The sequence below is a fragment of the Bos indicus genome, chromosome 7 (genome assembly GCF_029378745.1).
Source record: "Bos indicus isolate NIAB-ARS_2022 breed Sahiwal x Tharparkar chromosome 7, NIAB-ARS_B.indTharparkar_mat_pri_1.0, whole genome shotgun sequence".
NCBI classification, from domain to species: Eukaryota; Metazoa; Chordata; class Mammalia; order Artiodactyla; family Bovidae; genus Bos; species Bos indicus.
Genome location: NC_091766.1, coordinates 29,172,302 through 29,195,372, shown reverse-complemented (window position 1 = coordinate 29,195,372; position 23,071 = coordinate 29,172,302). Strand labels below are relative to the sequence as shown.

General features: G+C 39.8%; 1 long non-coding RNA gene across 1 annotated transcript in view; it reads right to left on the bottom strand.

The window, feature by feature from the left end:
- Positions 1-23,071, bottom strand: part of LOC139183905 (uncharacterized) — a 249,148-nt gene that overhangs the window by 154,776 nt on the left and 71,301 nt on the right. The window contains exon 2 of the long non-coding RNA XR_011567409.1: positions 21,877-21,921. This is a non-coding gene — a long non-coding RNA (uncharacterized lncRNA). The remainder of the gene's footprint in view (positions 1-21,876; positions 21,922-23,071) is intronic.

Below are 23,071 nucleotides of genomic sequence, written 5' to 3'. Positions count from 1 at the left end.
AAATACATGGGGAAAGTAACAGATGAGAGCTAGTCTTGAGCAAGGTTTGTTATGTAGGTTCCCTCTCTCTCAGCGGATAAGCGTCTAAAGTTGTCTAAGTGACTAACTTCTCTCTTCCTTGTAGAAGAGGGTCAGGAGTACCTTTACAAATCTATATCCTGCCTTTAGGCAAACAGAGGGAGAACAGAGAGCTTTTCTTATATCTGCTTCTTCATAAATGCCTTCAGCTCAAAATAAACCTTATGCCAAAGCAGTATATTTTGGGGTGGCACATTCTAGTGCAGTGGTGTGAGTTGCTCAGTCTTGTCTGACTCTTTGCAATCCCACGGACTATAACCCTCCAGTCTCATCTATGAGCCCTACTGCTGCTGCTGCTGCTGCTGCTAAGTCACTTCAGTCGTGTCCGACTCTGTGCGACCCCATAGACGGCAGCCCACCAGTCTCCCCTGTCCCTGGGTTTCTCCAGGCAAGAACACTGGAGTGAGTTGCCATTTCCTTCTCCAATGCATGAAAGTGAAAAAATAAAGTGAAGTCGCTCAGTCGTGTCTGACTCTAGCGACCCCATGGACTGTAGCCCACCAGGCTCCTCCATCCATGGGATTTCCCAGGCAAAAGTACTGGAGCGGGGTGCCATTGCCTTCTCCACTATGGGCCCTAAGGTATTATAAATATTTTAAGTCTATTGTTACACCAATCATATGATCAGTATTCAGTAAAAAGCAGTGCCTTAATATGTATAAATCTATCCCACATCTAAACAGAGAGCTAGAAAAGAGCATAGACTTACCCCACACACCTTTACATTCTGATTAGGTTAAATCCCTCATCTACACTAAATTTTACTTTTCTCTAACTCACTATTTCAGCATATCCTTGAAATGCTCATGTGTCAAAGGGTTTTAGGGCTACAGCAATTTTGCAACCTTGAAAAGAAGTACTTTCTAGAGCATACCCAGTTTTGTTAAAATGTAGCTTTTATATGTTTACATGAATAAGCATTAACCTTATCTAGCAATAAGTAGATTGTGTTGTCAGCTTACACATTCTTCTTTTTTTCTTCCTCTGTAAGTTTATCCTTCATGGATCATGATATGGTTCTTTCCATTCTTGGTCACAAGCATAATGATTCCCCCCCGCTTCCCCCGATCAGATACTCCAGCTTACAAATTAGATATGGTGGCAGTTTTCCTCCATCTGGCATGTAAGCGAGAGACTTGGCAAATGCAGGTTTTATATTATTCAGTGGTGAGATTGACAGTCTTGCAGAGTCAGAAATGGCTACAGTAGATTCAGCTGCCATGTCAAATCAGATGGAAAGTCTGTCATTGTTTGTGATCTGATGAGGACAGAGGAGTCAGCACTGTGGTATTACATTCTACAGTTGAAATCAAGTGATAGAAATTTATAACTTTCCCCAGGTATCATTTATCTAGCTGTATGGAAAGAGTTATTCAGCCTTAAAGTGTTGCATTTCTACAATGCCTAAAAGCAATGACTCTCCAGTCACGGTAACCACAACTCTACAAGGCTTCACATGGACCATCAGATCAGCTCTGCGCTGCATGAGCGGTGGATGAAGTTGGAGCAAGGGTGATTTTTGTGAATTACATAATTTTGTGGATTACCTTCAAAGGTGAGTCATACAGTGACAATGAGAAAGTCAAGAATTTTCCTTTAAAGGGCTGAATCTCTGGAATATATTGCACATACTTATTTAAGACCCTATTTCCTTCCAAATAGGAGTTCAAATTTAGAAAAATCCCTAGGATCAATCATTTAAAAAGAAAAAGCCAGAAAAAGATCTCCATCACAGATAAATAACAATAACAAAAGGGAAAGGAAAATGCCCAACACCATGGGAATGGATAAATGCATTATAGTCTAAATGTGGTGATATAATGGTGCCCTTAAAAACACTTGTAATAATTTTAATAGCAAAAATGCATCTCATTAAGTTAAACATATCAGGATAAAAAACCATATGTACGTTATAGCTTTAACTATGGAAGAAGCCTATACGTGTGGAAAAATACCAGAAATAAAATATACTGAAATATGAGTAATAGTTACTATGGGTAGCAGAAATATTCGTTGTTTCTTTTCCCCCATGTGTCTTTCCATATTTTTCATATTTTTTCCATAGTAAACAAGCATGACTTTTATATTTAGGGGGAAAAAATGACCAGAACTAAAATAAAGTCCTTTAAACTGACCAATTCTAGTGACTGGCTGGTGGAACTTTTTGTATAGTACAGACTTGCAAGTCTTTATCCTTTTTAAAAATACCCTTCCATAAATTTTTAAAAGGTAACATGCTCTTTGAGGTCTTAAATTAAAAAAAAAAAATGTACAGAACATGAACAAAAGACGTCTACTTTGCTACTTTTTCCAATTTTAAGAGGTAAAAAAAGAACTATTTTCTTTCCAGTGACCCATATTTTCCCCTTCCCCATGTGTCTCTGGTAGGTGGGTTCTGGCCCCCAGGCATCAGGCAATCCTACGCATTGACTGACCCACCACTCTGACCTGGGGCAGCCTGGGAATTCCTGACCTGTTCTATTCATTTTATTAATCATCAAAACTTTGGCTATGAGACATGTTGCTACTGAAATAATTTCACCTATGGGGTTCATTTTGCTTTAATCATTAACTTCAGCTTTCAATCTCTTCCCCTTTATCCCCATCAGAAAACTTCTCAAGCCTCCAGTCTGGCTTGGAGATCTGCACTGAGGCCTGTTGGTTCAATCAGCCTCTGTGCTTCATTATGAACCATGACATAATGACGGGATGTGACTTGCCCTGGTGTACTCTGAAGTGACTTGCAGAGTGCAGCAAGGCAGCAGGAATTTTTGAGAAGCCACATTCTTATTGATATCATACTTTTAAAAACACCAGATTTCTCACTGATTCTGCAGAAAATTCAGTGTCTATAGTTTCTGTATGGCTAACTCCACCACCAGATAAACATAAGCCCTTGTGCACATACAGCCATGCTAGCTTACATGGAAAATCTTCTTTTCTTATTTTGTAGGAATTGCTTAATAAATTTGGGGTCATGTTTTGGACTCAGTAGTTTGTATGTATGTGTGCATAGCTTTTAAAAAATAAAGGAGGATAGATGGAAAAATCACTTTTTAAAATACTGCTGAAATAAATGCTGAACTACATTTGTTGTAGTAATTATTTTCTATATGTGACTATCCAGCATTGTGAATGCCTTTGAAAAAATTAGAGATATATGTTCAATACTTAAGGTAAAATCGTAGGATTTGACCTTAAAGTTTTTATTTATTTTGGCCAGGTACAGACAATGAAAGCAGAATATGCTTTTGGCCCATTCACCTTGACTGCTCAGTGGTCCAGTCATGACCTCCAGACAGAGTTTACTTGGTCTCCAAGGACACACCACCATTTATGTACAATTTTCCTTTGGATCTAATGGCACCAAGTTCTCTTCACTCCTGGTTCCAGTCAGTCCAAAGAAAAATACAACAGTAAAGTTGAGTGTTTCTTTTGCAAGACACCAGATCACTATTCTTTAGTTAAAAGCCTTTTTCCCCTATACCACCAATTCAAATCCAGACAGTTTTTTCTCGGTTGTTTTAATTGTGTGGTAAGGAGTCACTAGTTAAACATAGTCATAAAATCACACAAAATTATTACTCTTCTTTTTGTAGTTACTTGTTCTTATTTTTCATCTTAATATTACAGAGTCAAAGTTGGGTCCTCTTTGAACTTAAATCATTGGAAAAGCAGGCACACAAAAAATGTGTGTCTAACTATGCATTAATAACATAATGTTTTAGCACTGAAAAATGCTGCAAAGAGTTCATAGTTTTAAGCAATAGAACTTTTTTGTTTTATTAAGCACCATAGCCTTGTTGAGATTTAATATCTTGCTTGTGTAGAATTTGTTTTGGCATTGAGTGCTTTTATTATATCCTGTCTCATATCTTTAAGTCATCAAGAAAATTGGTACACCTTTGTTTATTACTGGATTTAATACAAGAGTGAAGATGAATAAAATGTGTGAATCAGCTCATTCACATCTGTCATCAATAGAGCCAACTTTTGGATCAGATAAATAATTCATATTAAGGGGAGTTGGGAAGCAACTATATTGCTAAAACTTAAACCAAATGCTGAGAAACACACTCAAATATAGTTCATTGTCTCAACTTTTCTGAAAGATGAACTACGTAATTCTAAATTCAATTGAAAAGTTTCATGGAGCATTTGAAATAAACACTAAGCCAAGTGTACCTTCAGAAAGTAACTATGCTTGGACAAGGAAAAAAATCTTATGCAATGCCTAAGAATCAATCCATAGCTTCTGAGAGCAGTCACAGAGTTCAGTGTTTACGGCAGAGCTCAAAGCAATGGCTCGGAGCCAGACTGCTAGGGTTCAAATTCTGTCTCTGATGTCTACTCCAAAAACTTGGATAACTGATTTACCTTCTATTAGCCTCAGTTACACAGGAGACCGGCGGGCTACAGTCCATAGGGTCGCACAGAGCTGGACTTGAGTAAAGCAACTTAGCACGCATGCACAGATTAGGGTCATCATGGTAGATTGGGGCTAATATCTCCTACTACCTAGGGCTGTACAAAGTAAACACAAGTTAAACCACCTACACAAATACATAAAATACATGGGAATTACCTAGGATATACAGAGTGAGGTCAACGTTGCTCAGTTGTGTCCGACTCTTGGCAACCCCATGGACTATACAGTCCATGGAATTCTCCAGGCTAGAATACTGGAGTGGGTAGCCATTCCCTTCTCCAGGGGATTTTCCCAAACCAGGGATCAAACCCAGGTCTTCCGTATTGCAGGTGGATTCTTTACCAGTTGAGCCACAAGGGAAGTCCTAGAATACTGGAGTAGGTGGCCTATGCCTTCTCCAGTGGATCTTCTTGAACCAGGAATTGAACCAGGGTCTCCTGCATCGCAGCCGGATTCTTTACCAGCTGAGCTACATGGGAAGCCCAGGAAACACAGAAGACTATCCCAAATTGGATCAAATTCCACAACTAAAACAGATGATTGGTTTCAAAGTCAGTGGGGAAAAATCAATTATATTATTCTTTTGATTTATAGCAGTATTGTCTTCTGCTTGACAAAGTGGGGGAACCAGTTGACTTTTATTAGATGTATTTTCTATTGTGAGAGACACCATCATCTTGATTCCTGCAGTTGAAAACTTCTCCAGAGTGGGTGAGTTATAGGACACTGCTAAGAAAAACCAAGTGTATGAGTGCTTGTTAAATGTCCAAGTCTATATGTAAAGCATTGTGTGCAGGTTACAGCAATGTACCATTGAGGAAACAAACTTTGCAAATTCTCATCAGTGGACAAATATCTCCCTATGATTGACAGACAACAGAAATCAGCTTTTATTTTTAGCTACCAGAACTAATAAGCTGAAGGACTGAGCTTTGCATCTCAAAAGGAAAGATTCTGTGGGGCAGCAGAGGGAGTGTATGACCAAAGAAATCACCAGAAGCAACTTAGAAAGGAAAATTGGGTGACTGGAGTAGTTCAGCCCTGAGGCAAAGAAACACAGTGAATAAATTCATGAAGTAATAAAAGGACTTTCTTCCATCAGGGAGAGTACTAACGAGTAAGTTGAGGAGGAACCGCTCAGAGTGTAATTTGCCTCTAATGAAAACTCGAGGTAAATTTTAGAGCACCCAGGTTAGAGACACGCTTTGACCTATGAAACTGAAATGCTCGTGTAAAATTGCGTGATCAAAAATGTGTACTTTAAAGACAAATAACCCATGAGAAATAATGATGAAGGAGTAGCGCCATTGGAGTTTACACCAACCCAGGAGATTATAGCCTATTTCATGAAATGCTTTGTACATTTGAATATATAGCAGGAGCGGAAGGATTGTTGGAAGGCCAAGTGTACAAGCAACAGAATAGAAAGATAAGGAGGTACCTGTGCGAACACAGAAGGTCCACCCCTGACGAACACCTCGATAAGCTGTTGGCTCTCAGGCTTTACTTCCTTGGCAGAGAAATGGAAGCTGACAGCTTTATGACGGATTGTCTTCTATGGCAAATCTCGCCTAGGATTAGGAAAGCAATCTAACAAAGTAAACTTTGCAGTTCAGTGAACATAAACCAGGCACAGATGAGATGCTTCGGAAAAACGAAGTTGCTGAAGAGCATTCAGTTTGTTACAAATATAGCAGGAACAAATTTCCCCACCATAAACCCTGACAGGTAGAAGTGTGAATTTATGGACTGTTTCTCTTTGCTCTTTATCTTCCACTCTGCCAAATGGCAGAAGACATAATATTGCCAGTTCAAGGTAATCTTGGTCACTCCCATGTTTTTTCTTTTTGGTGTATACAGATAAATTCAAGAATTTCTCCCACTCACTCCTTTTTCTTTCCTTTCCAAGGGATGCTTCTAGAAGAGACTTCCCAGGGCAACTCACCAGAAGAGATGTCTCCCTTCCATGGTCACTGGCCTCGGTCAGCAATGGTTTTAACCCGTAAGTACAATCTCCAGAGGCTTTTAGTAGTTGCCAGCCATTCTCACTGGGATATGTTGAGAGGGCCCAAGGTCAGAGCTGGTAAACACACACACATTGATTCTTCCTTATTCCAAATCTGAAACGCCCCGGGTCCAGCTGCCTCCTCAGAGACACATTCATATCCTCCCTAGGGAATAAGGATTTTCAACTCCTCTTCTGGCAGCATTCCTTGGTAAAAGTTCACCTTATCACGCTTCCATTAATACTGTGATACTGGTATAACAAAGTGCTTGTCTCCTCTTTTAGATCTTACTCTATTGATCAGTTACAAGGCCACATGTTGATTTTAAAACTTAGGGTGCACTACTCTAAGTGATGTATTATGTTTGACAAATATTTGACAATGTATTTAACCGTACATACATGTATCTTTGGGCTTCCCTAGTGGCTCAATGATAAAGAATCCGCCTCCAGTTTGATCCCTGGGTCGGGAAGATCCCCTGGAAAAGGAAATGGCAATCCATTCCAGTATTCTTGCCTGGGAAATCCCACGGACAGAGAAGCCTTGTGGGCTATGGGTCCATGTGGTCACAAAAGAGTTGGACACAACTTAGCAACTAAACAACAACATATATCTTTACCCATCAATACACAACATATGTATATATGCTCAATAGTGTATGATATATAGAGGTAGATATATATTTTATATATATATATAAATTGTGCCATTAGTGTTATTATGTTACCATCTCCAAATTGCTATTTAACTTTAAATTTAAATATTCTAATATACAGTTTAATTTCACAAGCACATTTGTGCATTGAGCTCATTTTTAGAAATGTTTATAAGCAGCAACATAGTGTGATGATTTCTAGACATGTTATAGAGTCTAATTCTTCGACTGAAAATCCAGCCCTATCACCTGAAGAAAAATTTGGATAGTTACCAAAAGATAGGAGAATGGGACATGGATCAATCAGTTTAAATATCTGCTTTAAGGGTCAATGTAAATTATGGTTAAAAAATTGTGTTCTAGAGCCAGACTACCTAGGGAAAAATGTTGACTCTGTTCCTTTCTAGCTTCGTGATTTTGCACAACGTCCTTCATCTGTCTTTGCCTCAATCTGCCCATCTACGAAATGAACAGGATTATCTTTCCTGCCTCACAGGATTCCCTGAGAATTCAATGAATTGACAAATGTAAAGTACTCACAGTATCGCCTGCTGCACCATGAGCACTCAAAAAAACAATAACTATTACTATTTGCTTGTTTAATTTTTATAAGATGCCATTTTATATTTATATTGATTCAACAGCTAATCATTGCAGGCTTGCTAAAAACCACCTTCTGCTCTAGACACTGAGAATGGAACAATGATCCAGACAGACTGGTTCTTTCTAAGATACAGTTAAACAAACAACTTGTTTAGGATCAAACAGCTAGTAATTTTCAGAGCTTGGAATTGAGGTCAGGTTTTCATGCTCTTATAGAGCCCTCTTCCTTCCTTTTCTCCTTATCTTTCTGTACTTTCAATTATTCTCTGCCTTCACCTTAAGCCTAGAGGTGGGCCAGGGGGCTTTGTCTCTCCTGTTGCTGACATGCTAGGGTGAATGACATTTAGGGTTTGCTAAACCTATGTTCTGGGTGATGGGACATCAAGTGGAATCCCTGACTAGTTGTGATGGTTAAGGATTTCGTGGAACTTCTTACTAAGGTGTTAACTGGACCGTCTGGCCCCTTGCTCTCTGAACTCTTGCTTTGCCCTCCTGCAGATCCTTGCCTGTGGTTCTCCTTCACATCTTCAAAGACTCTTCCAGTGATCTGCCACAATCAAGGCCATCTCTAGGCAAATTTTTCCCACTGTTGCTGGACTTTGGAGTCTGTGTCCCTAACCACAGCCATTTCCTCCAAATCTCCAGTGATCTCAGACCATTTCCTGGCCACCAAAGGCCCCCCAACTTGAGAACTGTATGCAAGTCCATCTTCTTGGGTGGCATTATATGCTCTGAAACTGGTCTTTTATCCGTTCTCATTCTCCTACCCGAACAAGTTAGTCCTATATCCTATTTGTGTGGGACCTACCTCTCTGTCTGTTGTTATTTAGTCACTAAGTTGGATCCAACTCTTTGTGACCCCATGGACTGCAGTCCAGCAGGCTCCTCTGTCCATGGGATTTTTCAGGCAAGAATTTTGGAGTGGGTTGCCATTATCTTCTCCAGGAGATCTTCCCGACCCAGGGATTGAACCTGCATTTCCTACACTGACAGGTGGATTCTTTACTGCTGAGCCACCAGGGAAGCCCTCTCTGTCCATTAGGGGAAAGTTATCCAGGTTGAGAAATGAATCCGTGTGAAAGGGACACTTACAAATGATCAATATTTTCCCCCCTGCTTCCCCTTCCCTACAAAAATCCTCAGTTTGCTCCCTAGAATTTTATTTCTAAATCACTGATAATAATACCTCTGTGAAACAGCCTGTTGAACACTTGTATAGGTGTTTACATTGGCATATTTAATGTTTGTAACAAATCTATAAATGCTATTAATACTATTATCAGACCCATTTTACAGATGAAGAAACTGAGGCTTTAAGAGTTTTGAGAATTCACCCAAAGTCACAGATAGAATAAGTGATGGAGCCAGGATTTGCTTCCAGACATTGTGGTCCCTGAGCCTTTGCTCTTCCTTGCACCCCAGCATCCCTGCTTCCCTCCTCTGGTGGGATCTCACAGCTCAGCTACTTAAATACCCTCAAAGATAATGTGATGAAGCTGGAACCACCTAGACGGCAAAAATACCCTTCATCATCCACCCCCACACTATCCTTGAAGAATTATCCTCCATCTCTCCACCCAACATGCCACGTTTGCAATGCCCCTTCCCTTGATAAAGTGCATACTCCTGGAAATCTACATTTCATCATGCTGTTACCTCTGCGCAAATGCCTTTTCATTCATGCTCTCTGATTGGAAAACCCTTGCTCATCCTTCAAAACCCATCTCAAATGCCTTGTCTTCTTTGCAGCTGTCCCACAAGGAGATAACTAACTACTGATACTTCTTTGCTCCCTATTACTATAATGTGTGTGACAGTATGTAAAGTAGCTTAGGAAAAGAAAGGTGACTTTAGTCATTTCCAGGGCTCAAAATATAAAAGCAAGATATCAGCTTACTCATTCATTCGCTCTCCAATCCCCAAAAAGCCTCTCTCCATGTGGCCAGCCTGTGCCTGTGGGCAGTTCAAAACTCACATCCTACTAATTAAGCTGATCCAGTAAAAAGAAAGCATTTTCTTTCATAATGCTAACACAAACATCACACAGAGGGCTCTCAGGATCCTGGCTTAGATCACATATCCAACCCTAAACCAGTTACTGTGACCAGGAGACATTTAGTATTGAATAGCCTGTGTTACACATCCAATCCATTCATGAGGAAAGTACTGGGAGAGGATGTGATGGTCAGTCTGCACTCTACACCAAAGAAATGGTTGCCCCACAGAAAACCAGGCTCTTTCTTTCAAGAGGGCATATGGGATGCTGGGAATAACATAGATCTCCATTGTATTCTACTGCTTGTCTGGTTAATATTTGTATCACACTATCATACATACCATGAGAAAAATAGTTGCAAAACAATTTCACTATGAACTCTTCTACTAACAACTAGAAGTACACTATGTTCAAAAGAGACAAACCAAAGGTCTGTCCAATTATCATGTCTGGCTCCATGTTCATTCAGCACCCCTGATTTCAGTCAAAGCAAGTCAGGTTCTAAAAGCTGTAACCACCTGTGAAATGAACCACCCAACACACTCCAGACATAGGGATGAAGGTAAAACAACATAAATATAGCTATTCCCTTCTCCAGGGGATCTTCCCTACCCAGGGGCTGAACCTGGGTCTCCTGCATTGCAGGTATATTCTTTACCATCTGAGCCACCAGGGAAGCCCATACCAAGAATACCACTTAGAAACCACCTACAATGGCTACAGCCCCAAATATATATCATCTCCTGCCAGACAAGGATTACAAAGATTCCCTATCCAGGCAATAAGGCGGCTTCCTCAGTCATTTAATATAACTGCCCTGATTCTATCCTCTGGGAAAATCATCCATGTCCATTGCTCCTTGTAATCATGAGAATATGAGAGAACTATATGAACTTCCTTGGTGGCTCAGATAGTAAAGAATCTGCCTGCAACGCAGGAAAGTGAAGTTGCTCAGTCGTGTCCAACTCCTTGTGACCCCATGGACTGTAGCCTACCACGCTCCTCTGTCCATGGGATTTTCCAGGCAAGAGTACTGGAGTGGGTTGCCATTTCCTTCTCCAGAGAATCTTCCCAACCCAGGGATCGAACCTGGGTCTCCCACATTGTAGGTAGACGCTTTACCATCTGAGCCACCAGGGAAGTGGCAATGCAGCAAACCCAGGTTCAATCCCTGGGTCAGGAACATCCCTGGAGAAGGGCATGACAACCCACTCGAGTATTCTTGCCTGGAGAATTCCAAGGACAGAGGAGCCTGGTAGGCTACAGTCCATAGGTTGCAAAGAGTCAGACATGACTGAGTGACTAACACTTTCACTTTTATCAAAGAATATTCCTTTCCTGAGGGCTTACTTGCCATAACAGCCCAATTCTTGTTTATTAAATTTGGAGGGATGGGAAATCCCAGACCTTGCAGAATAAGCACCTTAAAACTTCACTTGATCACTGAACAACTAACCTTCTAGAAAACTCCACATACAAGCAATTGAAGTCAGAGAATTGTCCAGACGTGGTCTCTGAATCTAACTCAGGGTTCTCTTTCTACTTCTCTGTCTTACTGAGGTGCCCCCATGGCAGTCCATCCTCACAGTCCTGAATTGAAACTGTCGTCCCAGCAGAGTTCTCCCCTCTTTGATTTCAGGTGGTCTAGCTTAGACTGTGGCTGGTACCTTTATTATAATATTTTATTAAAAATCTCAACAAGAGGAGGTGGTATGTTTGAGGAGACAGGGGGAAATTTCTGTACTTTCTGTTCAATGGTTCTGTGGACCTAAAACTGCTCTAAAAGGTAAATTAAGTTCATTAATTTAAAAAAGACAATGTGGTACATATATACAACGAAATATTATTCAGCCATAAAAAATGAAATAATACCCTTTGCAGCATCATGGGTGGACCTAAAGATTATCATACTAAATGAATGAGAAAGACAAATATCATATAATATGGCTTATATGCATGCATGCTAAGTCACGCCAGTCATGTCCGACTCTGTGCGACCCTATGGACAGCAGCCCACCAGGCTCCTCTGTCCATGGGATTCTCCAGGCAAGAATACTGGAGTGGATTGCCATTTCCTTCTCCAGGGGCTTATATACAGAATCTAAAAAATGATACAAATTTACTGACAGAACAGAAACAGAATCACAGAGTTAGAAAACTTATGGTTACCAAGGGGAAAACGGGGAGAGGGATAAATTGGGATTGATATATATACACTACTATATGTTAAATAGACAGTCAACAAGGACCTCCTATGTAGGACAGGGAACTCTACTTAATCCTTGAAAACTGAGTGATAAAGATCAATATATTTGCATTTACTTGATATGAAATCATGTTCATAAAAATAAACCGATTCATCTAATTATTTTTTAAAGTAACCAACAAATTCCAAGTTTCCCACATTTTCCCATAAAACCTCTTACAGGCTTTTATTGTTCACTCGCTCAGTTGTGTCCGACTGTTTGCGACCCCATGGACTTAACAGTTTAGCAGCTATATTTCTGTACAAAGAAACTACGAGCAATGACATTGTAAGAAGGTGTTTTGGTGTCACTGAATGAGCACTGCCACCTTCTCCGTCAGAACGGAGGGAATTCCCAGGGTCCTCACCCTGCCATCTTTCTGCCAATTTTATCCCTTAGCTTTTGTTATCTGCAATACCCCATTCCTAATACCAATTTCTCCATCAGTCACAGTCTTCTAATTATAAGCCAAAACGCAGCTCTAGTTAACAAACAAAAAAATAGGAAGTAACAACCATAACTGTGGAAAAGAAAGATACAATTGCATACGAGAAATTAGGTGACAAACTCGAAGTCTCACAGACTTGCAGAAGGAATTGGACCATCAGGCCTCTGGGAGGACAGCAATAGGGTAGTTACATGACTCATAATGATAGAGAGTAATGGGTCATCTCTGCATTGTTGCCTTCACAAAGAAACAACTAACGCCCCCACCTTTTGTCATTTACTTCAAGACTCAAATTCATGAAAAAGAGAATGGGCTTGGTTTATCTTGAGTCACGTGTCCATTCCTGAATGAATCCAGGATGAGACGAGAGATAAGAGAATGGAGTATTTTCTCTCTGATTGGCTAAGTCTACATCTTGGACTCATACTTAAACTCAGGCTCATGGACAAAATGGATTTCCTACAAGAAAGATAAATTCTGTCACCAGAGAAAGGGAAAGGGATGGCAGGAAGGCCTGCTTAATCAACCCCCACTACAATATCCAGCATGGTACTTATTTATATTTTATTTTGTTGTTTATATGTCCACTGTGTATGTTTATATGTCTTGCCGGAGTTGATATTGCTTTAAACAAGGTTCCAACGTCTATTTGCAAATGAGTCACATACAGCTCTCTCAATAGGTGTTTTTTAATTGTTAGCTTACAGTATTGTTCATTCAAGGTATACTAGCAGGGATCTTCTAGTAATATTGCCCAAATTTATAGCACGATGTTATAAATTGCAGATAACATGTTAGGATAAGTGGTTTATCAAAGCACACCAAATCACTCCAACTGAGGACTTGTGAACAAAGGGTGGGAAGGGAGCAGTTCACTTTCAGTCTCTTTCCTCATCCTCACATTCACTCCATCACTCCACCCTACATGTGTCATGTTGAGAAAAGGACTTTTCCACAATCTGGATGGTTTTATTTCAGTGAGACCTGAATCCTATGGTTTGAAATGTGTACTGATATCCTTAGTATGAGAATTAAGTGTTTATCAATTAGGGGAATGGCTGGATGACACAGCCCTGCAGAAGACAGGCTATGTGGAGTCATAATTCTCCGACACCCCCAACACACTAGTCAGTATATGAAATGGGAATAATAATACCCACTTCAAGGTTGACGTGAGGACTAAATCCAATAATGTTTATAAGGTCTTACCGCAGTTTACGATGTATGATAAAAGTCAATAAACAAGATAGCTTTTATTAAATCTGATCTGCCATTAGATTTGATATGTGAATATTTCCTGGGGATTTTTTTTTTACAATAGCCACACGTTATAAATAACCTAATAGAATAATCATGTGCGAATCTTTGCTACTTTGCTAGCTCTGATCACATTAACAGTGTACTGTTGGTCTTATTAATGATGACCATGCTATCCCTTACACAAATATTAAGTTTTGCCTTTTAGCCCTGGGCTCTTTATTGCTATGCACATTAACTTTGTACTGTTATAAAATTATTCTCTGTCATTCTTTATTTGTGCTCCTTTACGTGATTTTATACTAATAAGAACTCGTTGCATTTAGCAACCTTGCCATGGCCCCTAGAGCATGCCTTGCTACTGGTCCCTAGGCTCTGAAATTAAGCTGTAAAGTTTAAACATATAGTTTGAAAAACTTCTACAATCACTCCCTACCTGTCTCCTTTTCTGTTTTTCTTTTTCTTTTTGCATTCTTTCTGTTCCTCATACACCTGAGGGAGGCTGGACGTGGAAGTCATGCCCACGTAAGTGTTCCTTGAGTCACTAGCTCCTGAGACTAGAGAATAAGGACATCATCTGCCATGGCTCTCCTTGAACTGTGTCAATGTGGGACTAACTTGTAAACCACTGCAGACATTTATAAACGTGCCCAGTCAACAAATTATCTCATCTCACCTTTCCCTTAGGCCAGGTCTTTCTGAGAGAGTTTTAAAGACCTCCAGAATGAAAGGATAAACTTTAAACAAAACTTTTCTTAACTCCTTCTGTGAGAAGCAAGTTATCTTATTATTATTACTTGAACGGCGATACTATTGGCAATATTATGCACATTCTCTTTTCAAACTTTGAAAATATTCACCCATCTATTCATTCCATAAATGAAAAAAGTCTTTCCTTTACTCTAGACAATAGAGACACAATAATGAATAATGCAGAAATCAGTCTATGCCCTTAACCCTGTACAAATGGTGGGGAAGACTGGTCAGTAATTAAACAAGCAATTATAAAGAAAGCAGTAAGACATAGAAGACACTGAAGCCGCCACAGAAGCATATAGTAGGAAACCTTAATATGAAGGGTATCAGGAAAGACTTCCCAGGCAAACTCCAAGATGAGTAGTGAGTCAGTTGCATTTAAAGTAGGGTGAAGGAGAGAAAGAGTGAAAGCAGAGGAAACAATGAAGGGGCTTAGCGCAGTAAATGCTCAGTAAATCACTGTTGACTAAAAGAGAGAAAAAAATCAAGGCACATTGGAGGAAATAAAATAAGTTTACTAGTTTAAAGAGGATATGCAGGGAAATCAGGTAAGATGAAGTAGAATTGATAAGTAGAGTCCAGATCACATAACTCACAGAAAAAGGAGTTAAGGTACTGCCTTTTAGGGCAATGGAGAGCTAGGAAAAAACTAGACGATGACTTGAACAGACTTTTGTTGTAGTAATACCACTTTCGCTGCAATAAAGAAAGTGAATTGGAAACAATACAGAAGATAAAGAGAACAGTTAAAAGTCTATGGAGTAATTCAAGCAAGAGAGACAGTAGCTGGGATTAAGGTATGTGGGAAATTGGATGGAACTGAGACATATTTAGGGTTGTATGAAAATGTCTTGGAGACACAGGATGGATAAGAAGTACTAGGTTCAGGAGGATAAGAAGTACTAGGTTCAGGAGGATAAGAAGTACTGGCCTGAGCAACTGGGTGAACTCCTACTATTCACTGAGATAAGTAACATAGGAGGAAGAACAGGTTTGGAACAAAGGGTGATTTGCCCTATACTGAGCTGGAGATGCCTGTGGAACATCCAAAGTGAGACATCTTATAGGTATTTGGATAACTGGGTCTGAAATTTAGAAAACATACATATGTTGGAAATGAAGATCTGAAATTTGCCACAATATGTGTGAGAAGTTAAACATAATGAAATGGGTGGATCATACAATTTAGGAGAGACTCTAACCAATGCCAAGAGTAACAACTTGGGCAGAAGAAAATGAGCATGCAAAGAATTCTGAAATGAAATGGCCAGAGGGTTATGGAAAAAAACATGAGTATATAATGCCCTGTTGTCAATCAGGAGATTGTTTTTAAGGTAAAGATATCATGGTTAACAAATGCTGCCCATGGGTTAAATATGATTATGCCTAGAAAGTATATATCCAGTGAATTTTGCAACAACCTATGTCTTTGGGACCCACAAGAGTAGATTCAGAAGTATAGCAGAAGTAAAACATAGATACTTTAGTTTGAAGAATGAGTGGGAGGTAAAAAAAAATTTTTTTAAAGGAAGCAGCAGCATAGACTTCTTATTTCAGGAAAACTTGCTGTGAAGAAAAAGAGAAAGATAAGTCAAAGCCAAAGAAGATAGGGAGTCAGAGGAAGTGGCTTAAGCATAAATTGGAAAGAACCACAAAACAGAATCATGCTAAACATACAAGGAAGAGCACAATGACTAGATTGAGCTCTCTGAAAAAAGCACAAGGAACAAGGACAAAGAACCAGTAAAGAGGGCAGATTTGAGACAAGAGGCATGAATCATTTGGGAGAAGAGACATGAATCACAGATAGATGAAGGAGAACAAGATAGGTAGAGATGTAAGTGGTGGGGGGTTAGACACAGGAGTTTGAAGGAGACCATTAACAGCTTCTACTTCGACTGTAAAATACAGAGTGGGCTCAGTGAATCGGAATAAGCAGAAAATTGAGGGGATGGTCAGGAAGCTGAAGGAAAATGGAGGCTTGAAAAAATTAGGCAAGCAGAGGATAATCAGGAAACACTGAGAGCCCAGGAGAAGTTGTAGATCTTAAAGTTGTAGTTGTACCAGTCTTTCTGGTTCTGTGAGTTTAGTAGTTTTCACTACCTGAGACAGAGAGAGGCAAAAAGAGGCAGGTAATTGGACAAACTGACCTAATTTACTCATTCAGCTTCAGATGACAAATAGCTAACCCTCTTCCGGGCTTAGAGGGAGGAGTCAAATCTATGGATTTAGAGAGATTCACTTAAACTTGACATATTTCCTAAAATTATTTCCATGACCAAAGCCATGAGAATGGGAGAAATAGGGGAGGCAGCTATAGGTTAACAATTAGACCCGAGTTCTAACCATAGTTCTGTCCTAAACAGCTATGCTTCCTTCATCAAGTCACTGGGTCTCAATATCCTAATCGATACAATGAAAGCATTGTTTGAGGCTTCCCAGCCAGTGATCCAAGTTTCTGTGGAAACACTGCTACTCCCTCCTACCAGGTGTGAGGGTATCTCCACAACATAAACACAAATGCAGGAAAGGTGATCCTAGGCCCCATATCACAAACAACAAAATGGAGGAAACTTCTAGAAATCCTCTTATGTTCGAGAACAGAGATCCCTGTCTCCAAATCATGTCTCGCCCACATTCAGAAACACCCTCAGATTAGGTTTGCCTAGGAGAGATAAACTGTGGTGTCATCTAGAAAAAGAGTTTGATTGTTAGCATATCACAGGGAGAAAACAGTCCGAGGGAGAAAACAGTCCGAGAGGAGAAGGCATGTTAGCCAACAAGATTTCACAGACCTTGGTGTAACTCTACAATTAACTGACACACAGTGTAAAGCCAAATCAAAAAACCTTTTAAAAAAAAAAAAAGTAAGCTTCCTAGAAACTCAGGCCAGAGAGTAGCAGAGGGATTTTTCTTTCATTCTCTTTCTCTGCCAGATGAGTTATTTCAGAACAACTGCTGAGTGCTGAACAGTAAGACATTCAAGGACCAAAACTCGAGAGTCATTTTTTTCACCACAACACCCTCGGGTAGCTGTTCCCTGTCTCTGGCAGACAAAATTATTTTCCAGCCGACTCCTGGAGGACCATCTATAAACAAATTAGAAATTTCAAAGAGTTTGTTTTCTGCCTTCTGGCTGCCAGTAGGGGCCACTCCCTTTGTGTCCTTCATATGAAAAAGTAATTTAACAAAGAAAAAAAGAGAGCATGCCTCAGTTCAAAACAGACAAGCGCGTCCCCTCTCTCCCCCTCCCTTTCCTCCTCCGTTCATTGTCCTGTTTGGTCAGTTCTCTGTCAAAACAACTTTTATTGTATGCAGCTTTCAGCTCGCCGGGCGCCAAGAGCTTGAGAGACAAGCTGTTTTCCTCCAGTAACTCCATCAATAAGGAGAAAATGGAAATTGAGCGCTGATTTATGGCTACTTCTCCATAACAAACAGGGGCAGTAAACGCCCACCCGGCTCTAGAGGATGAAGTTAAAAGTGGGCCCATTCCCCACCCAACTCAGATTCAGACCAAAGGAAGTACAGCCTCAAAACAGAAGTGATCTCTTGAAACATTTTACAGCAGCTTGTCACAGAAAGGCACAGGACATATTTTAATGGGAAAAAACAAACACACAATCAAGTCTGTCTTACACTAACTCAGAACAAGAATTCAGCTCAGTATCTGGCAAAAACCTTCCCCCTCAAAATATCCCAGCATCAGGTATTTAGATAGAAGAATGCATTATATTCCAGAGGAGGAAGTCAGCAAAATTTGTCCCCAGTTTACTCAAAAAGAAACCAAGACCTAAAGAAAAGGAAGGGTCTATGTATAGTCACACCGAAAACTGTCCTAAAGATAGGACAGAGTCACAGCTCCTTGTTTTATGTGGCCTGAAGTCAGCATACAAAAACTAAGGTCCTTTCCTGGGTTTTGGCTTGAAAAGTCCATTTTCTCATTATTATCTTATTTTTCATTCTTTGGGATTGATTTGGGGCTTGGCGGACAGTCAAGAGCTGGAGAACATGAGGTTTGCAAATGCAGCTATTTCTAGCCTGCTGATACACTCCACTAATCATGGTTTAAGTAGCATGCCAAATCGAGACTTTGCTTTCTAGGTTTGCACTCTAAGGTGAAGAGGCCTTAAAAGCCTTCCTAGCCCAGAGCATGTCATTTAAGGAAATTCTTGACTCAGGCAAACCAGTTTGGAACTATTGGGAGTATGCCAGTAGAGACAACAATACTGTGTGGCTTAATTTGGTTTTCTGTACTTTCTTTAAACATATACTTTGCATACCTTTTACTTCTAATTCTGTGTCTGCAGAACATCTGGATTCTGCAGGTAGATTTCCAGCAGTGAATTCCACCTTGGGGGTCAAGGAAAGAATGAAAATGATCTGTAGGAGTAAAAAGCTTCGGAGCAGTCAGAACTCAAGTCTAGAGTGCATGTGTGTGCATGCATGTGGGCGAGTGAGTGAGCGATAGTCGCTCAGTCGTGTCCGACTCTTTGTGATCCCATGGACTGTAGCCCGCCAGACTCCTCTGTCCAAGGGGATTCTCCAGGCAAGAATATTGGAGTGCGTTCCCTGCCTTCCTCCAGAGGATCTTCTCAATCCAGGGATTGAACCCAGGTCTCCCACATTCCAGGTGGATTCTTGACCATCTTAGCTACCAGAGAAGCCCATACTTACGCGTATGCATGTGCTTTTTGCTGGAGGAGTACAGAATGCTAGTGAATGAAGTAGAGATGCAGGATAGAGATGTGACACCTCAATTTGGGTACGGCTCAAATAACACCTCGTAGCCCTGATTAAGCAAAATCCTCAGAAAAATGTTCAAGCCATGGGAAATGATACTAGCTTGCTCACTGCCCACTCTCAGCACTCCGTTCACTCACCCTCCATACGTATGTACTTTTCATACATACCCCTAAAAGCTTGCTTGGGAGCCAGTTAAGAAACAAATGCTATTTTAAATTCATTTCCTTTTTTAAAATAACATTCACAAGAAACATATTTCAAGTCTGTTTCTCATGAGCAATGTGAAGCCATCCCTTTCTGGCCACGTTAAAGAAAAGCCTAATCTTGGAAATACAGAAAAGGAGTTAGATTTCAAAGAGAGTATTTACAGCACTTGGGCAAAGATGACGGACCTAAGATCAAATGACTAATGGAGAACAGACAAATATTCCTTCCCTTCCCCCAATAGCAAAAAAAAATACAGGATTATGCCAAAGCCAAGATTTAATAAGCCTAAACATGTGTAATATAAGGAAGATGAAATGTAAACCGCAGAAGGGGGTCTAGGTAGTGTATTCAATATCATACAGCAGTTTTACAAATTGTTTATTTCCTTTACCAGATGGGCCTTTTAAAATTTCCTCTCTGTGTACCTTAGGACCTAATGGCAAACCCACCTGAATCCCTTCCATCCCGCACAGCCCTTGCCGGGATCTTGGTCAGACACAGTGCAGGCAGGGTTAATACCAGCCTTGAGCAGCCCTCTTCCCTGAGTAGGGTTATTAAACAGGACCATTTGACTCATAATTTGTTCTCCTCATGTTAAGTAGATTGCAATAACTCAGCTGTCCAGGATCTGTTTATCAATGCTCTGTGGCTTTCAGCAGCAAATATTTTATAACCACTAAGTAGATGTTCAGACCACTCATCAAATGAAAATCTCCTGTACTCAGAGCTGGTTTTATCATCACAACCCACCAACTAGAGAGCCCTGGAGAGGTGGTAACCCTGCCCCAGAGCCTGTCAGGCTTAGCCAGATCCTCATTTGGGGAAATTCTCTTCCCTAAATGACTTTAAGAGAAACCAGCCCACTCTCAGAAAATAACCTTGCAGAGATTCTTCATCGGCCCAAACTGTCTTAGTAAATGGCCTTTTTATTAAGTTTTATTGTCTCTCTTATATGCATTCTAACAAAAGTGAAATGGGGGTATATGTCATAAAGAGGAATGGAAATGAAGGAAGATGTGGATGAGAAGAAAGAGAGAGAGATGAGAAGAAAAGAGAGAGAGAAATAAAGGAGAGAAAACAGAGAAGTTTAAGAAGGGTGGTAGGTAGATGGATCCTACTACAGGTTGCATTATGTTGATGTTGATGCTGAATCCCTAAAAGTAGACCATTTGAAATTAAAAAGGAAATTATTATTGCCATAGATGCGCTTTCTCCATAATAATCTATTTTTTTTTAATGAGCTGCAGTGGTACTGGTATTTTCCATTTAGAATGTAAGGTACTATCCCCTCAAGCAGGTATACAGTAGTTTATTGTATAACTGCAGAATATTCAACCAGTTGTTAAAGAATTAGTAATGAAACCAAGTCCATTGACCTATTATGCTGATAAGAACCTATTAAATAATGTCATGTCTAAAATAATACAAAGTAGAACATTAACATACATTATTTCATTATTAAATGAAATCCACATGTTGGGGAAAAAAACGCTTGTGATCCAATTTTTGAAACAAACTTCTTGTACATTTCAGTGACATAAATACATGAATTGCCTGTATTGACTAAGCTTAAGTTGGGAGACTGTGCCTTGCCACCTTGTGTGTGCAGTACTGTGTGCCTTGCAATACTGAATAATACTGAGGTTGGTACTTAGTAGGGTCCTCTGGTTGGCTCAGCCTCCATCACTTACCTACCTAGAACAGGAATGAGGCATAACTAGGAGGTGCTGTACAATAACCGTCCTTAAGTCCCTAGAGAACATGTGAGAAGCATTTGTCCAAAGGAATGGGGGCCACTGATACTTACAGACAACAAATAGAATGCAAGACAGACAAAAACACAACTACTATCCAGAAAATCCTCTCTTCCCCCTATCTGTTCGTATTTTTGGTTACAATAGCCACATTAATCACAGAGTATTAGTCCTATCACTATGACAACTACTGAGAATCTCACAAAGAAAATGATTTACAATTAGAAGAGAAATAAAAGGATTATTAGGGGAAATCTCTCCTAAGGAAATGATACTTAAGCTGAAACTGGAGTGATAAACATGAATTTGACAAATTCCTTTGAGGCTGAAGAGACCCTAAATGTGAATTGTCTTAATTCTAAGGAATTTGAAAAATTCTGCTCTAATTCACATGTAGAAAGGAACAAAAACCAAACAACAGAAGGCTGGAAAGACTGCAGAATCATCCTTTGAAACCCATCAGAAGAGGACACAGAGAAACTCAAATGAACTGCACCCCAGAGAGTGAGGAATGCTTTCCAGGAGAAAAAGGACCAAACACTGGTCTCATACCCGGCACAACTTCAGCAGAAGAAATCCATTCATAGACTTAGTAGTCAAAAATCTAATGACCTTTTAATAGTCTCATGTGGGAAGCGTGATTGATTACAATTCAAAGAAGCTTCAGCAAGCCGCAAGGCAAGTCTCTACTCACTCACCAGGTCTCTTCCATGGGTCTTCTCTCAGTGCTTGGGTGTAGTGACCTAAAGAGAAGGAGAGGAGATTTGAGAGAGATGCCCCTTGAGATGGAGTCTATTTCTATCTATCTATCTATCCATCTATCTGTCATAGATTTGCACGGATACACACACATACATATTTGTTTTATATACCATAATATGTATTATACACACACACATGATTTCCTTCTGGGATATTATAGATTCTATTTACACATAAACATGTTTTTAACAAACTTATTAAAACCAAAACAGAAACATTGATTATGGTATTTATAATATATACAGTGATAAAGTATAAAATGATAAGAATACAAAGTGTGGAAGGAAATAGAGGGAATTGTTCTATTCAAGGTACTTATGCTGTTCATTAAAGGAGATGACAATTAAATAATTCATATTGTACACTCCAAAGCAATTACTAAAAGCAAATTTAACACAAAGAACTATGAAGATAATACATAAACGGAAATGGGATACTAAAACAAGCGCAATTTGCTCCAGAGAGGAGGAAAAACTAGAGGAACAAATGGGTTAAATATAAAACAATAACATGGGAGACTTCCATGCAGCTATGCCAATAGCGATATTATGTGTAAATGAACTAAACATGTATATTAAGTGGTAGAAATAATTAGTTTGGATTAAAATAAATCAAGAGCAACATCATGCTGCTTCTAAGAAACATATTTTAATTATGAGCATAAACAGGTTGAAAGTGAAGGGAGGGGAAAAGATACAGTATGTATAGTAGATAATCGCTGGAGAAGGCTACCATCAATCCTACCTTGAAGATAAGCCTACTGTCTCTCACATCAAAAGGTACAGTCTAATACCCCTCCCCTGGAACCAAACTGGCTTTAGTGACTTATTTAATGAATTGAATACAACAGGCATAACATTCTGGGACCAATGAAGCAACTTTATCATAAGCGGACAGCTTCTGCCTGAGGTGCTTAGAACGCTTACTTTCTAGATATTGCTTTTGAAAAACCAAGTACCGTGCAGTGAGAAGCCTGGGTTCTCCCCTGTGGAATCAAGTTAAGGGGAGAAAAGGGACAAGAATTATACTACATGAGATCTCCCCACATGGAGAAAAACATCTGGAAGAGAAATATTGCTCCAAAAAATTCCCTTTGTTTTTTACTACCCCGCTCCTCCCTTAACATATTGG